Consider the following 18,525-nt stretch of genomic DNA (forward strand, 5'->3'; position numbering starts at 1 on the left):
GGCATTAAAGAATATACTGTATCCTGATCTAAATAACTCCAAGATTTCTGACAGTAGTACTGGAGGCCAGAGCAATGCCATCCAGATTAGCTATATCCTTGGATAATGAGGTTCAGAGGTGTTTAGGGCCCAGCACAATAACCTCGGATTTGTCTGAGTTTAACATCAGGAAATTTTAGGTCATCCAGGATTTTATGTCCTTAATGCACACTTGAAGTTTAACTAACTGACTGGTTTCTTCTGGCTTGATTAATAAGTATAATTGGGTAACAGCCACATGATAGTGAAAGTTAATGGAGTGTTTCCTAATAATATTGCAAGAGGAAGCATATATAAGGAGAGTATCGGTGCCTATGGTTAAAAGGTAATTTCTAATTTTCACCAGTGCCGTCTCTGTGCTATGATGCACTCTAAATCCTGACTGTCCAGGATTAATCCCTCCACCTAATCCTAGGTCTTCCCTGAGGCCTCCTCCCAGCTGGATGTGCCTGGATCACTTCCCTAGGGAGGGGCCCAGGGGGCATCCTTACCAGATGCCCAAACCACCTCAACTGGCTCCTTTCAATGCAAAGGAGCAGCGGCTCTACTCCGAGTTCCTCACGGATGACTGAGTTTCTCACCCTATCTCTATCACCCTCCTGAGGAAACCCATTTTGGACGCTTGTACCCTGAATCTCATTCTTTCGGACATGACCCAGCCTTCATGACCATAGGTGAGGGTAGGAACAAAAATTGACCGGTAGATACAGAGCTTTGCCTTCTGGCTTAGCTCTCTTTTCGTCACCACAGTGCGATAAAGTGAATGTAATACCGCCCCTGATACTGCGCTGATTCTCCGACTAATCTCCCGCTCCATTGTCCCTTCACTCGCGAACAAGACCCCAAGGTATTTGAACTCTTTCACTTGGGGTAAGGACTCATTCCCTACCTGGAGTAGGCACTCTATCGGTTTCCTGCTGAGAACCATGGCCTCAGATTAAGGGGTGCTCATCCCAGCCGTTTCACACTCGGCTGCGAACCGATCCAGTGAGTGCTGAAGGTCACAGCCCGATGATTCCATCAGGACCACATCATCTGCAAAAGGAGTATCATGAATATCACAAACAGGATTGGTGACAAAGCGCAGCCCTGGCGGAGGCCAACCCTCACCTGAAACGAGTCTGACTTACTGCCGAGAACCTGGACACAGCTCTAGCTTTGGTCATACAGCGATTGGATGGCCCTGAGAAGGGAAACCCTCACCCCACACTCCCGCAGCACCTCCCACAGTATCTCCCGAGGGACCCGGTTATACGTCTTCTCCAGATCCACAAAACACATGTAGACCAGATGGGCATACTCCCAGGCTTCCTCCAGGATCCTTGTGAGAGTGTAGAGCTGGTCCGTTGTTCCACGGCCGAACCCTCCTTTCCAGCACCTTGGAGTAGACTTTACCAGTGAGGATGAGAAGAACCCCTGTAAATGGCACACACCCTCTGGTCCCCGTTTCTGAACAGGGAAACCACCACCCCCAGCAGGACTCCATTTAAGGTCTCCAAGAAGGCCAAATACTCTGAGCTTTTGTTTGGTGCATATGCACAAACAACAGTCAGTTTTCTCCCCACAACCCGCAGGCGTAGGGAGGCGACCCTCTCCACCGGGGTGAACTCCAACCTAGCGGCGCTCAGCCGGGGGCTTGTGAGTATCCCCACACCCGCCCAGCGCCTCACACCCTGGGTAACTCCGGAGAAGAGTCCCACCCCTATCCAGGAGAATGGTTCCAGAACCAAGACTGTGCGTAGAGATAAGCCCCACCAGATCTAATTGGTAGCGCTCCACCTCCCGCACAAGTTCCGGCTCCTTCCCCCACAGAGAGGTGACATTCTATGTCCCCAGAGCCAGCCTCTGCCGCCCGGGTCTGGTCCGTCGAGGCCCCTGACCTTCACTGCCACCCGTGTGGCAACGCACCCGATCCCAGCGGTTCCTCCCACAGCTGGTGGGCCCATGGGATGGAGAGGCAGGTGCCATGTTGCTTCTTCGAGCTGTGCCCGGCCGGGCTCTGTGGCAAACCAAATGATTAAATGACTGTGGTACATGACCTGTTAATAGAGACAAATTGATCATATCTAGTAACGAAGTGTTAACCAAGGGTAAAGCTTCTTTATATTAAGTGTGTATGTGTGCAGTCACAGCAGATTCACCACCTTCAGACCCCCATCCATCCCTCCCTCATCCGCTTACAATACTTTGTTTTGGGTTTAATTTATTTCCTTTATATTTCAGTTTAAAACAGAAATCTTCAGGAACATCTCTTCTTATAATTAATTAGTTTGGTAGGTTAGTCTACACGTCAATACAGCCAGTGCAAGTGAATGCCTCTCCGTCTTCAATGAGGCCATTCTCCTCGCCACGTCTCATAGAACCAGTCCTCACAAACAATGCACATGATCCAATCCTCTGTATTCTTGGGATGATTTTCATCACCATAGCTGGCTTGGCAAATACTGAATATGTCCTGTATATACTATGTGCCATTAGTAATGGAAGTATATAGATGTAAAGATAAAAAGGATGAAGCTTGTCCCACTTTACCCATTGTCCCACTTTACCAGTATTTACCCATAAACTGCTGAAAAAGGGCAAGGTGTGACATAAACAATAAATACTGAATAAACAAAGTTTGAAAATGATTGAGCATGTTCTGACTGTGATTGATTAGGACCGTTTTTGGAGCACAGCCAGAGCAACCCTAAAATCACTGTCAAGGTCAGCAGCGAACAGTTTTCTTTGTCCTGCATTCTTATGTGTTATGAGTCAGCTCAATTAGCACTGTTTGAAATGCAGCACAACCTGACAGTGACAATTTAAAATAATGACCTGATTCAGCATGACACTAATGTCTGGCTTGAAAAAAAAGATTGTGTATAGGAAGTAACTTTCAACATATTATCTTGCCACCACAGTCACATTATCACTAATGAAAATTCAACAATGTCCCTGTGCCATTAGCATACTCTGGTTACAGATTATGGGAAGCATAAAAAGGATGGAAGGATGTAAAACTGTGATTGAGTAAGTGTCTGAAGGCAAGACAGAAATATAGCGAGAGGGAACTCAGATGTTGGCCTTCCAGTGGTCTTACATCATCTTTTAATGAGGGTCCTAATAATCTTCAGTGGCGCTACACAAGAAAGGGCTGAGTGGCATTCAAAAGGAATGCTGTTAACTCTTCATGACACCAATGCCAACAGGGAGAACACTGGGAGGACTTACATAAAAAGATGAATGGATGCAAAAGTGCATGATTGGATTAGTGGAGAATGAGGGAAAAAATGATTGGCCAGTGGTGACCAAGCAGTAGTTCAGGAACTGGATGGTAAAGAGTTTATACAGATGAATTATGGAAGGATTACTGACCAATTTATTGGAAACCTAACTATAAAGATGTTAATATACTGTATGTGACATGTTTGACTTTGATTCTATTCCATGCTTACTTTTGGCATGTTTGCTATATATGTGATGTTAATTTACTTACACAAGTGTAAAGTGCATTTTTCTTTTTACATTTTGGAGTTTGTTTTTTTATTCACTTTTCATGCAAACATCTGCACATTAGGAGATAAGTTATATTAGGTGAATCTTGTGTGTTGTAACAGGACTGCCGTGTAGCTGCAACACTAGAGTATACTGTTAAGACAATGTTGGCTAGTATTGAGCATTTTGTGACTTTGTTCATGGTGTTATATAGGCACAGAAAGCATTTATGCAAGAGAAATCCTGTGGATGCTATGTAGCCTTGATAATGTAGCCGGTTGGTATGACAATGTCAGTCAGTATGTTGGTCCACCACTTCAATCAAGATTGAAATACCTCAACAGCTATAGGATGAATTGCCTTGACATTTAGTACAAATATCCATGGTGCCCTAAGGAATCCTAATGACTCTGGAGGGACCCTAATTTGCATCTAGTGCCATCAGCAGGTCAAAGTATCATCCAGTAAAATATCCCACATCTACTTGGGCAAGACATTTTGTAAAATACATTAATCGTCCCATCGTCGGTGGTCAGGGAAGCCGTCCGACTGAAGAAGGAGTCTTTCCGGGATATGTTATCCCAGAGGACAGCCTCTACCGTGAAAGAGGCAAAGCAGCGGGTGTGGGAGAAGTTCGGAGAAGACATGGAGAAGGACTTTCGGTCGGCACCAAGGTGCTTCTGGAAAACAAGGAGAATAAGGATGCCCCCTGGGCGCCTCCCTAGGGAGGTGTTCCAGGCACGTAGAGCTGGGAGGAGGCTCCGGGGAAGACCCAGGACTAGGTGGAGGGATTATATCTCCAACCTGGCCTGGGAACGCCTCGGGATCCCCCAGTCGGAGCTGGTTAATGTGGCTCGGGAAAGGGAAGTTTGGGGTCCCCTGCTGGAGCTGCTACCCCCGCGACCCGACCCCGGATAAGCGGACGAAGATGGATGGATGGATTAATCGTCCCATTCATTGAGGTTGAATCCTTTAATGCCACCAGTAGGTCCACATTTTTGGTTTTGGGTAACATGTCTCAACTGGACTGGACTGCTATGAAATTTTGTTCCCCTTCAGGATGACTTGTATTAACTTTGGTGATCCCTTAACTTATCTAGCACCATCATCAGGTCATATTTTTGTTTATACCTGCAAAATCCCACTACCATATGCCTCAGCTGTACTTTGTGTTTAGTGCTAATGTAGCAAATGTAAGTATGCTGGCACTGTTAACTAAAATAGTAAACAAAGTAGGATTTTCCTAAAAAACCAAACAACGTATTGACTCAATACATTCAAACTCCTACAAAAATAATCCCTCTCAATCATTTCTCATGACCCACTAGAAGTGTGTGGTTGTGTCTGTATCTGCAGAGACTCTACCCTCTGCCTATATTTTCTTATTTTGCTGTGTTCGGGACGTTACTGCAAAAATGGTAGACACAGTACCAAACAAATTCAAATATAGCACGGCAAAATGCCAAGCAGACAAAGCTCGTTCAAAACGAGAGTGAATCTGGGGTTGGCTTTCACCTGCTGGCAAGTACCTGAACCTTGATTGAGCCAGGGAGAAGGGGCCAACATTGAATGTTGTGTTTACAAACTGCAACTGCCTTTAAAGTAAGGATAAGCTGTCACAGCACTGCTTTGAGCTAAATGCTAACATAATCATGCTACCATGCTCAAAATAACAGTTGGAACACAATACACTCATAACCTGGTTTAAAATTGTTTGGAGTATGGTACAGGCACATAGCTAATATCAAAGTAATGGCTTGATACTTAGAAAAATAGGTCTTCAATAGGTCAGAATTTCAAACTCTATGCAAGAAATATCGAGATTGAATAAATAGACTGATGTGGAAATTACTAAGATCATTTATGTTACCCAGAGGGTTAAGGCTTTCCATTCTGGGCACTCAGGGTGCTTCGCTCTTGTTCCAACCTGCATATTAAACTATCAATTTTGCTCACACAATATTTCATAATCTAACAGACAGATTGCCTTGGAAATGTATTTAGCACAGCCATGCTCCCAAGTGAACCTTCTGATTGTTATGACCCTATGGCCTTTCATGTGGCACCAGCTTAAGCAACCACATTAAATATACGGGTAAGACTTTAAAAATATCAAAATCCTCAGTATGTTGTTCATTGTGCCAAAACTTCTGTATTGTGGGGTAATAAAGATTGCAACGTCTAGGGTCTGCTTGTTTTTGGTTTGTGAAGATCAAACAGCAGCCCCCAGGATATATTGTGGCCTATCTCTGTCCAGGTCAACCAGTGTGGTTAACAATGATGAAGTAAAGGCTGGTGCTTCATATTCGCATCATAACCTTGTCTCAGTGACTGCCGAGATAGAGGTACCTCAGCTAAGAACTTCAGACGAAAAGCTTTCTTCATCTCAACAATTAACTAAAGTTTTCCAATCAAAACAGCACCTGGAATACATAGAAAGTAGTGTGGAGACTGGGAGAAATAGAAGTAATGTGGGCGGAAATGTGCTTATTTTTTTCTAAAAGGCATGTGTGTGTTTAGTTTTATTTTACCTTGATTTCTCTTTAATGTATCCTGGGTTAATTTTCATCTGATCATCCTTTTCATCACCTTGTCATTTCTGATTATTTTTTATCTTACTCCTAGTTAACACAATGTAACAACTCAATATACAGTTCCTCTAATTTCCACTAGAAAGTGGCACCAAGAACACTGTATTAAAAAGACTGGGAAATCCCCAGCTTCTTTCTGGAAATGCAATGCAGCTTACGGAAATACTCTCACTTTCACTTTGTCTAGTGTGTATCTTGGAGGCAATTAATTAAAGGTATCTTTAAAAATATACTATGGCTTTAATAGAGGTATGTTGGAGGACACGGTTGTAAGCATTTACTGCATGAGCTAAGCCTCCATGAGCAGCTCTGGGCAGTAAGGCAATTTTGGTGCAGTGGTCACATTTGGAATTGCAAATAATGCACCGAAGACCAAATATACTTTGAGCAGTACACATTAATTAAATAAAACTATAATATAATGAATACATTTTTCATCACAAACAAAATGACTCTTTGTATGATCAGAATGTTAGTGATTAAGTCCTATAACATGTGAAGAAGTCTTGGAGAGTAAACTAGTTTTGTGTCAGTTAGCTCAGGTAGGGGAGGACTCCAGTGCATATGCTCTATTGGCCTAACAAAACAAAAGCCTGGAAAATGTTCACTGGAATAAATGAGGTGCCACTTTGGAACATACTATCCAGTTCTCTTAATTCCTCCATTGCAGGAGCTATAACATCTAGCAAGCAGACAAGATAATTCATTATATACATTATACAGCTTCTTATCAAACTATTGTCATTCATCTCTATCCTTGTCCTTGCAATCAGTGCTGCCAGGGCAACATCCCTCCCTATCTGCTGCTTGTTCTCTTGAATTTGCTGGGCTTTGAAGAGCCTTATGTTCAGTGCATTGAACTCTGCAAGAACAAAACAAGGGTTCAATTGCTACTTAAAGTGAATGTATACAGCCCCATCCCTCACTGAAATGAATTAAATTATTGGCATATTTGGACCCACATTATGGGTGTTGATGTGGACACTATGTTCATATCTTTAAAAAAAATACTTCTAAATACTACCACAGTGTAAGGTACAAGTATTCATTGAGTCACTGTGGCAGCATATCCCAAGTCTTAGTCCGGAAGGTGGTGGTTGTATGAAACAATGAGACTGTTTGCGATTTTACTTCTTGTACATATAGACATTTCTTACATAATTAAACAATTAATGTCAGCTTTTGCAGACTGCTTCACAAAAATTGTTTGATAATTTGTGTTTTAATATAAACAAAAGTGTAGTCCTACTTGGTAGAGGTACACAATGTGGAGTACCTAGTAATTACAACCTGTCAACAACTTTATACTGTGGCAGCATAGAAAAAAAGAGTAAGCTGGGATTAGATATAATGAGAGACAAAGCCGTCGAGAATTGCACACTGACTATCACAACTGTTTGTGAGTGTGTGTGAATTACCACAGGTCAACTGGGAATTGAAAACCTCATGAAGTCAGTAATAAGTGAATCCGCCAGATGCTCTCTGAAGCTTAGCGGAGCATGTCTGTTTCAATCAACAACTTACACAACAGACACATCCCTGAGGTTGAGCTTCTACGGCTGGATATAAAGGGGGTAAGAGCAAACTGCATAGACCCAATCTCAATGTTTGTTTACAACAACTAAGGGTAAGAGTATGAACAGGGTAGAAAATCCCTGCATACATTGTATGTATGGGACCATACATACGATTTAATGGAGCTTAAAAAACGGGTGAGGAACAACTGCATATACTGTCATCTCATTCATTAGGTAAGAGACCTAATTAACCTGTAGAACCACCCAAAACTATCAGTCAGTCCGACCAGCGGTGAGATGTTGCAGTTCGTAATGTTAGATTTGGTTAATCAAAGACGTGAGCAAAGCACCACATTACAGAAAATAAGCACAGGAGTAAACATCAGATAGTCAGACCTTCATGTTTAACTCTATATTTTTGAACAAATAAACAAGTTTGCTGATTTAATATATCTCCGCATTTCAACTCAACGGCCAGTTCTTTACCCGGAACTGATTGTTGTGTTAAGCATGATGTCACGGTGATTCAGTCTATTACCTTTTTCTGTATGTGGTTCAGTCATTCAAACAGGATGCCCTCATAGTCATTGAATAAAATATCATTGCTTTCCATTAACAGAAGAGGCAAATACTAAAAAAGACCTTGGTTATATCTGCAATTTGCTAATATTTCCATAGGAAGTCTGTAAGTATTGGCAAGGTATTTTTTTCCGTTATCACATTACATCCCCTCGTATTGATCCTGTAAAACAAGTTGAGCTCCTTGACCTCTTTTCACAAACAGACGCTGTGACATTGTGCTGGCAAATTAAAATTCAAATCAATCTCCCCTGTGTAAAAAGAAAAAGAGCAGAGAGGGGGAACAAGACAGACAGAGAGAGAGAGAGAGAGAGAGAGAGAGAGAGAGAGAGAGAGAGAAAGAGAGAGCAAGAGAATGGGGGACCTTAAATAAAAGGTGTCATCTTCCTGGGTGGAATTTTAATGAAGTGAATTCATAGTCTCTTCCCACAGAGAAAAGGAGCAAATAGCAGCTGCAATTTATCAGACAACCAGAGCCAAACGTCCACAGTCAGATGAAAGGGCTCTCATCAGTGCCTAAAAAAATACAGCAGTAGTTACTTTATTATAGGCAGATCTGTTAAAAAATTAAAATGACAACATGGTGTGGTATAAAAGTAACTTTACTGATTCATGTGGGTAAACTGGGTCACTGCGCCTGTGAATTAAAATAAACAGTTTTTAATGCATGACGCAGACAAAGGTTTGTTCAGTAGTCTGTAAAGGCCTCATTAAAGGTAAACATTTTGAAGTGTATGTTAGAAATATATTCATCACAGAACTGAGAATGTAAATTAAGCACAACAGCACACATTTAGTTTGTGGTTCTTTAAGAGGTTTACAGTAGTCGCGTTAATAATAAGTTAATGTTAATTCCTTTTAACCCCACTAACTTTTAACGTGCAATTAACGCACGCACGTTCTGTGATTTCGCTCCGTAGTTTGGGAAATCGGGAAGCTGCTGCTAACATTGTGGACAGTGTGGCAAATTTGGAAACTTTCTCTTTTCAGAACCTCTTAGCAAACTATAAACATATTTTTTCTATTGTAATGCATTCCCATCCCACGCATGCAGACCACAGATCCTAAACACTAAAGTTGCTTTGCATGGTACCTGCTCGACTCGCCTCGACTCTACTCGCCTTTTTTGGTTTTCCATTACAAAAAAAAGTACCTGGTACCTGTTAACAGGTACTTTTTTTAGTACCACCTCAGTCGAGGTTCCAAGCGAGCTGAGGCGAGCCGAAAAGGTGACGTGAAAACCTGCAGACTACTGATTGGTCAGAGAGAATAGTCACTATTCACTACGTCATCAGCAGACAAGAGTGCGGAGTGTCCTGACCTGAACAAACGCGCCATTTTTAAATAGTTTAGCCAGATATTGTGAGATATAGCTAGCTACTCTCTGCACTATTTACAGGACTTTATATATTTTTATATTTTAGTTATGGCAAGCCGCAAAACCACGCCGTAGTCAACTGAGGAGGTAAATACTTTTTTGTGTCTGGTTGCGGATGAGCGGATCCAGCGAGAGCTAGATGGGGCAAGTTTACCAACGGGTCTCTGAACTGCTGTCCTCACACGGCTACAACTGCACTTTCCAGCAGTGTAGGGAGAAGCTCAAAAAGCTCAAAAGTGACTATCGCGCCATCAATGACCACAACGGCCGGAGTGGTTCAAACCGAAAAACTTGGAAGTGGTTTGACCAGATGGACGCAATTTACGGGCAACGACCGGTGAGCAATGGGAGGGAGTGTCGACTCGGCCGCAGCTCTGTTGTTGGAGTCCATGGTGGAGGATGGTAAGTGTTTTTTTTAACTTTAATATCTGTAGGCACACTCTGCTTGAAGGTTTTGTTGCAGTTAGCTGGCTATTGTTAGGCTCACTTCTAACAACCATGATATTTTAGGCTACTCGTGAACTTGTGTTAAAACATTAGCAGATAACAAAAAGCTAGCTAGCTCTAACTAGCTGCTAGTGCTAACGTTATTTCCCTATTAGCTTGAGTTGAAAACATTTCTGTCATGTCCTTTTCGACAAACGAAGAGGGTTCAGTGACTCCCATGGACGACACTTCGGCACCGGCAACTCCAGCACGGGCAGGAGGAGCATCGGCCCCGGCCACTCCAATACGCGCAGCACCTTCGTCACCTGCGACACCGGCAACCGGTTAGTATATAATGATGGAAAAGCTGAGAGGAATCTGACTTTTCATACATGTGAAATGTAATGTTGTGCAAACAAATGAACAAGGCACATACATTATCTATATCTATCTATCTAGTATCTATACAGTATTAAAATAGCCCCACATCATCACATACCCTTCACCATACCTAGAGATTGGCATGGTTTTATGTCGGTTAGCCTAATAGCTGGTTTAATTTGCATTGAGAGATGATTTTATGGAAAGTACCCCATGTGCAAAGGACCTCGGGAACAGGAGCACCTGGAGCGGGTACATGAACGTTTTCGGATGGCGCTCGAAGATGCAGCCCAGACAAGGGACGAGATGGCAGCAACTGCTGCCTTCAATCAGGCCTTCCTTGGGACTCTGAGCCAGATTGTGCAGGCGCTGCACAGCAAGCGGGACTAGACAGTTCATTCTACTGATAAACCTACCCCCAGACATTCTTCTACCAACATACTGTGCAATATTTAACATGTAATACTTTTTATAATATTGAAAATTATGTGTAATATCTTTACTTCACACCAAACCATAGCTACCTCTATTTTTTATATGTATATAGCGTCACAGAACTGTGCATCTTACCACCCCACCTTTTTCTTACTTACTTTATTACATGTTGACACTAAAAAAGTTGCTTTTAATCTTTTAATGTTTGGACACTGTATTTTGCCATTTACAAACCTAACTTATGTAAATGATGTTTGATGTTTGGACACCATGTGTCTGTATTTTGCCATTTAGGATCCTAATTTATGTATATAGTTTGTTATTTGCATGTTTGCACAGTTCGTCAATAAACCTTATCTAATTAAAGTGTTTCTTTCATCATGGTTTTATATTACAAGGGCTTCTGCATGTCATTTCCAATATTGAACACTGTTATAACATAAAAAACAAGGCTATATATTAAACAATGTTTTTATTGTTTAGCTATTCAAGCAGCGCATCAAACCCTCTCGTACATCCCTGCCTTCTTCCTCTGCACCCTGTGACAGTGCCACCACAGGCTCTGCTGCCAAAGATGTATCCCAGTCACTGTCATAGGCCTCTCCGTGAGTCTTGCAAAGATTATGCAAAGCACAGCAAGTCAGCACCATAGAGCTCACCAGTTCTACATCACAGTCATTTCTTTTCATAAAGCAACGCCACCTTCCCTTCAGTCTACCAAAAGCATTTTCAACAACAACCCGTGCCCTGCAGATTTTCTTGTTGTAAATCTGCTGTTCTTTTTGTGAGCCGTCCAGTGTCATGGAATGGTTTTAAGAGCCAGTTTTGCAAGGGATAGGCAGAATCCCCCAGGATGTAGTAGCCAGATTAACCCCACCAATGTTCCTGTTGGAAGCAAGAAAGTAGTTGCCACTGCTGGCTAACTCCCACAATTTGGACAGTCTCAAAACACGAGCATCATACGAGCTGCCAGCCATTCCTGCAAACACGTTCCAGAACAGTCCCTTTCCATCAACAACACCTTGAAGGATAATGGAGTGCCAGCCTTTACGGTTGAAATAGTCGCAGTGGTACTCTTGTGGTGCTATGATGGGTATGTGTGATCCATCAATAGCAGCAATACACTGCGGGATCCCCCATCTTCTCTCAGTGTAGGCAGCCATTTCTGCAAACTTCTCCTGGTCTGGGAAACAAATTTGTTCCGGCACCAACAACATCTCTGCAACAGCAGCAAACACATCAGCACACAGTTGTGATGCTTACTCCAAAAAGATGGCCAACAGTTCTGTACTCGGAGCCAGTCGCAAGCTTCCACAATGCCATGGCCAATCTCTTCTTTAGAGGTACACACTTGCGGAAGGTTGTGTCCTCTCTCTCCATCGCTGGACGCATTTTGTTGTAGAGGCAGATAAAGGTTTCTTCCGACATTCTGAAGTTCTCAACCCACTGAGTGTGTGTGTGAAACCGGGAACAATAACATCCCACCACTCGGCAGCTCGGTTGAACGCCCAAACAGACGGTCTGCGACGGCGATTTTGCAAAGCGTAAATTATCTGTAACACAAACAGTTTTTTTCAGCCTTGTTTTTTTTTTTGCTGCCTTCAGAGAAACAAAATGTCTCTCCTGGCTGTGGCAAGCCACACAAAAACAACACACCTTCGCCGTCCTCCATTGTTGTGTACCTTGGATGTATTAAGAGAACGTTGTGTACACTGAGTGAGTCGCGTTGAAAATTACGTCACGGCTGTTTCCTGCGGCGTCGCAATGATGACCAGCCACGCTGAGGCGGTACTAAAATCTGCAATGGAAAACGGACGCACAGTGCGTCGAGTCGAGGCGAGTAGAGTCGAGTCGAGCAGGTACCATGTAATGGAAAAACGCCATAAACAGCACTTCTCTTTTCCCCTCTGTCCTATGCACAGCACCACTGCGCAGGCAGTCAGTAAGGGTGGCGGTATGGCTAGAGTTGGGTCGATGTCCAGTTTCACCAGTCCGGTCAGGTGTACAAGGCTAAACTGGTTTGATTTTATGTTAACTGGATAAACCGCCATTTGTCACTATGACACCTGGCCAATTAAAATGTAGCCAACATTAACAAAACTACAATTAGAAACTAAATTTACGTTTCTAGTGGCGGCACTCTCTAGTGATAAATATGAAGGTAGCAAAGCAGGAAATAAGGTGGTTGGTTGAGGTAGACTGAGGTGGTGGATAGTCAAACAAGTCAAGTCCGAGTTTTTTTTTAACTTAACGAACGTCACATTTAGCGTTACGTGCTTAACCTTCAGGAAGTGAAGTAATGTCTGATTTTAACCCAGACCACGATCTCTTTCTAAACTTAACTAAGTAGTTTTTGTGCTTAAACATAACCAAACTGCAACCATTTCACAACGTTAAAGAAGTGTTCAAAATTGAGACCTTCACGTTCAAAACCACGACCAACGTTCTCTGGTTTAGATATGAGATTGTATTTTCGCCACTGCTAAGGGTGCTACTTTATATAATGCTCCTGTGGGTTATATTAGAGGTTAGGAACAAACGACTCATAACGTCGTATGGTTTAAAGGAGTTGTTGCTATTTTATACAGTCTATGGTTTAAGTACTTCTCAATAGTGTCGCCGTTTTCTGCGGTATCGTCCACACAATCTACATTTCCTGCTCAGCGGTGCTTTCTGCTGTGGTGTGAAATAAAACCTAGTGATATCATTTTGTATACTGGTTTGTATGGTGTTTGGCCTAATATCAAACCGGTTTTGAAAGTTTTTGCACCGGCCCAAGCCTAATATAATGGGGACCTAATTGATAGTCCCCATAATGTCCGTGTAAACAGAGTGATGTCCCCATAAGGTGATAATTACCAACACACACACACACACACACACACACACACACACACACACACACAGGCGTTGCAGCAATATAAGAATGAGAGACATAAAGTGTTTTTTGAACATTAAACCATGTTAACATGTTGTAGTAGAAACCCAAAATAGAAGTATGAACCTGAAAATGAGTCATGTCTCATTTGAAATAAATCAGAATTGAAGTGTGGCCAGGGAAAGAAGTACCAAGTTAGTGAGAGATACCACTTATAACCGGCCCTGTGTAAACAGATAGCTTGACAAACCCCTGGTTGGTCCTGTGTTACCATGCCAAAATGACTCAAAATGCAATTGAAACATGATTATTTCATAATAGTAATAATTAACTTCTGCCTACAGCCCAACTTTGTCTTTAGAAAGCATAAACCCCTGGTGGTGAACAATAAAATCTGCAATCTTCTTGACTTTCTAACCTATAATAGTGTTATAGGTAATACCTGGGAACTTACCAATAGTAGGCTGATGTGAAACAATCCGATTATGATTGTTTTGGTGTTCGACTCTCATTATCTACTGGCTTGACCTCTGTGAATTGATTCTGAAAGCAATGGCAAGATCTCGGACAACAAATTGACATTAAGCAGGGTTCAGTTCACAATGGATATACATAACAATCGCTCCATTCACTTAGATGACAGATAATAAAGAGATGGTGCAAGAACAAATCTTTGGAAGAACCAAAACTGGAATGTTTCATGCCATGACTTTTCTCAGAAAATGTTATGGTAGTATTTGATTTTGATCACCCTCTGTGACTCCACAATTAACATTGTGGAGTCTTTCCGCTTCCTGGGAACTATCATCTCCCAGGATCTCAAGTGGGAGCTGAACATCAGCTCCCTCGTCAAGAAAGCACAACAGAGGATGTACTTCCTGCGGCAGCTGAAGAAATTCAACCTGCCAAAGACAATGATGGTGCACTTCTACACAGCCATCATTGAGTCCACCCTCACATCCTCCATCACCATCTGGTACGCCAGAATGTGAGAGAATGTGTGACATGCACCTACAACACCAAAACAAATTCCTTGTATGTCTAAAAAACGTACTTGGCAATAAAGCTTTTCTGATTCTGAAACAGCTTAACCCAAAAGTTCTACTCAAACCATTGCCAAATGCTTACTATGTACTGTACCACCTGGCAGAACTTAATGTATTGTATATGTCTTCAGCAAAGCCTGTTAAGTTTTTCCCCTTTCCTATACATCTTTTTTTTGGTTTACACAGAAGTCGTTTCTCTGTAAATTTAAACTTTGCGTCAGAATGGATGAAAAGCAACCAGGTCATTTAAATTCTCTTCTCATTATAGTCTGGGAGGCACAGATAGAGAGGTCCAATTTACATTTAGATTGTTTCAGCAGAAGTAAATTAATCAACACTGCAACCTGGCCAACTCACTTGTATAGAATAACCAAAAGAGTGACACACATATATAAATTCACACTTATGATACAAAATGAAGTGTGTATTTTTAAACAGATCAAGGGCCAGCATCAGTCAACCTCAATCTACTTAATCAACTATAAACTCCACAATAAACCACCTTGTTTCAGTAAAGCGAAAGAGATGTGACTTAGGCAAATCATAAAGGGAAGAGAGCTCTGTGAAGGATGCAAATATGCCATCCTTGTATAGGTTTTTGACACTGACGATACCATTACTGTGCCAGGCCCTGAATGCCAAGTCTAAACGTGAAGGTGTGAAGACATGGTTTTTATCCAGTGGGGTGAAGACGGAAGGGCCCTGTAAGCCAAAGTTTTTCCTAACCTGACTCCAGATCTTGAGCGAGAAGGATACAATTGGACATGTGCCCACAGATGTTGAAGGCAGAGGGAGTTGAGAGCAGAGGACTGACCACAGTGAAAGGTGTGAACACGCCCTTTCCAAATATACCCAGACAGGTAGTGAGGCGCAGTCATCGCTCATCCAGTATAGGAGTTTCTGCAAATTAGCTCCCTAGTAGTATCGTCTGAAGTTAGGGAGCGCCAGGCCCCCCTCAGCCTTCGGAGACTGTAGTATCGCCTTTCGGATCCTAGCAGGTTTGCTGCCCCATAGAAATGTAGATATCGCCCTGTCCAGCTTGTAGAAAAAAGATTTAACGATAAGTACTGGATGTGTTGGAAAAGAGAAAGAAATTTGGGGAGGACAACCATCTTAATCAAATTTATCCGGTCCACAAGGGAGAGCGGTAAGACTGACCAGCGGTCAAAATCACTTTCAGTTTTTTTGACCAGAGGTAAGAAGTTTTTGCGGAACATACAGCCTTTGTAATAAAAAACCAAAAGTAGCGAAATCTGTCCTCTGCCCACTTAAACGATGATAAAGAGCGTGGGAGCTGCATAGCCAGAGGATTTATCGGTAGGAGCTTGCTTTTCTGATAATTGAGCTTGTAGCCGGAATACGCACGAACCGTTCCAGAATGTTTAAAATCACAGGGAGCGAGGCGGCTGGGTTAGAGATGTACAGGAGCAAGTCCTGAAACTTTGAGTTGTGCCAGACCGTGTGATGCCTTTGAAACCTTCCTCCGAATGAAGCCAAACGGCCAGAGGTTCTATCGCGATGACGGAGTGAGAAAAGGGGAGACAACGTGTTGTTAGTTTGAACTGAGGCCATCGGGGATGAATACAATAATCTCGCCCAGGCCAAACCTGTCCATTGCCTCATATAAGTACCCCCACTCGATCCTGTCGAAGGCCTTTTCAGCGTCGAGGGACACCACGATTTCCAGGGTATCATTACTCGATGAGTGGATGATGTTAAGTAGGCGTCTAGTGGTGTTGGAAGACTGTCGGCCAGGCATGAACCGTGTCTGATTTAGCGAGATAATGGAGGGCATCACCCGTTGAAGACGGAGTGCCAGAACCTTTGAGAGAATTTTGAGGTCCACATTGAGGTGTGAGATTGGTCTATAGCTGCCGCAAAGCAGGGGATCTTTCCCCTTCTTCAGAATTAGGGAGATAGTGACCTTCGACAGGGTGTCCGGCAGGCAACGATGTCGAAATGCCTCGTTGTACACATCTCTCAGGACTGGTGCGAGCAGAGTGGAAAATGTTTTGTAGTACTCTACAGTGAAGCCATCCTGCCCTGGGGATTTACCGCTCTGTAGCGAGTTAAAGGCTCCTAGAACCTCAGCGGTGGTTATAAGAGCACCCAAGTCATTCGCGGATTCAACGTCTATTTGGGGGAAGGTTATATCATTAAGCGTGTCATCTGCAATGGGAGGGCAGTAAGAGGTATACACTTCAGCATACAGTGGGGCAAAAAAGTATTTAGTCAGCCACCAATTGTGCAAGTTCTCCCACTTAACAAGATGAGAGAGGCCTGTAATTTTCATCATAGGTACACTTCAACTATGAGAGACAAAATGAGAAAAATAATTCCAGAAAATCACATTGTAGGATTTGTAATGAATTTATTTGCAAATTATGGTGGAAAATAAGTATTTGGTCAATAACAAAAGTTAATCTCAATACTTTGTTATATACCCTTTGTTGGCAATGACAGAGGTCAAATGTTTTCTGTAAGTCTTCACAAGGTTTTCACACACTGTTGCTGGTATTTTGGCCCATTCCTCCATGCAGATCTCCTCTAGAGCAGTGATGTTTTGGGGCTGTCGCTGGGCAACACAGACTTTCAACAACCTCCAAAGATTTTCTATGGGGTTGAGATCTGGAGACTGGCTAGGCCACTCCAGGACCTTGAAATGCTTCTTACGAAGCCACTCCTTCGTTGCCCGGGCGGTGTGTTTGGGATCATTGTCATGCTGAAAGACCCAGCCACGTTTCATCTTCAATGCCCTTGCTGATGGAAGGAGGTTTTCACTCAAAATTTCACGATACATGGCCCCATTCATTCTTTCCTTTACACGGATCAGTCGTCCTGGTCCCTTTGCAGAAAAACAGCCCCAAAGCATGATGTTTCCACCCCCATGCTTCACAGTAGGTATGGTGTTCTCTGGATGCAACTTAGCATTCTTTCCACTCCAAACACGACGAGTTCTAAAGTTCTATTTTGGTTTCATCTGACCATATGACATTCTCCCAATCCTCTTCTGGATCATCCAAATGATAGCAAACTCCAGACGGGCCTGGACATGTACTGGCTTAAGCAGGGGGACACGTCTGGCACTGCAGGATTTGAGTCCCTGGCGGCGTAGTGTGTTACTGATGGTAGCCTTTGTTACTTTGGTCCCAGCTCTCTGCAGGTCATTCACTAGGTCCCCTTGTGTGGTTCTGGGATTTTTGCTCACCGTTCTTGTGATCATTTTGACCCCACGGGGTGAGATCTTGCGTGGAGCCCCGGATCGAGGGAGATTATTAGTGGTCTTGTATGTCTTCCATTTTCTTATAATTTTTCCCACAGTTGATTTCTTCACACCAAGCTGCTTACCTATTGCAGATTCAGTCTTCCCAGTCTGGTGCAAGTCTACAATTTTGTTTCTGGTGTCCTTTGACAGCTCTTTGGTCTTGGCCATAGTGGAATGTGGAGTGTGACTGTTTGAGGTTGTGGACAGGTGTCTTTTATACTGATAACAAGTTCAAACAGGTGCCATTAATACAGGTAACGAGTGGAGGACAGAGGAGCCTCTTAAAGAAGAAGTTACAGGTCTGTGAGAGCCAGAAATCTTGCTTGTTTGTAGGTGACCAAATACTTATTTTTCCGAGGAATTTGCAAATAAATTCATTAAAAATCCTACAATGTGATTTTTTGGATTTATTTTTCTCATTTTGTCTCTCATAGTTGAAGTGTACCTATGATGACAATTACAGGCCTCTCTCATCTTTTTAAGTGAGAGAACTTGCACAATTGGTGGCTGACT

The sequence above is a fragment of the Sander vitreus genome, chromosome 22 (assembly GCF_031162955.1).
Source record: "Sander vitreus isolate 19-12246 chromosome 22, sanVit1, whole genome shotgun sequence".
In the NCBI taxonomy this organism is placed as follows: Eukaryota; Metazoa; Chordata; class Actinopteri; order Perciformes; family Percidae; genus Sander; species Sander vitreus.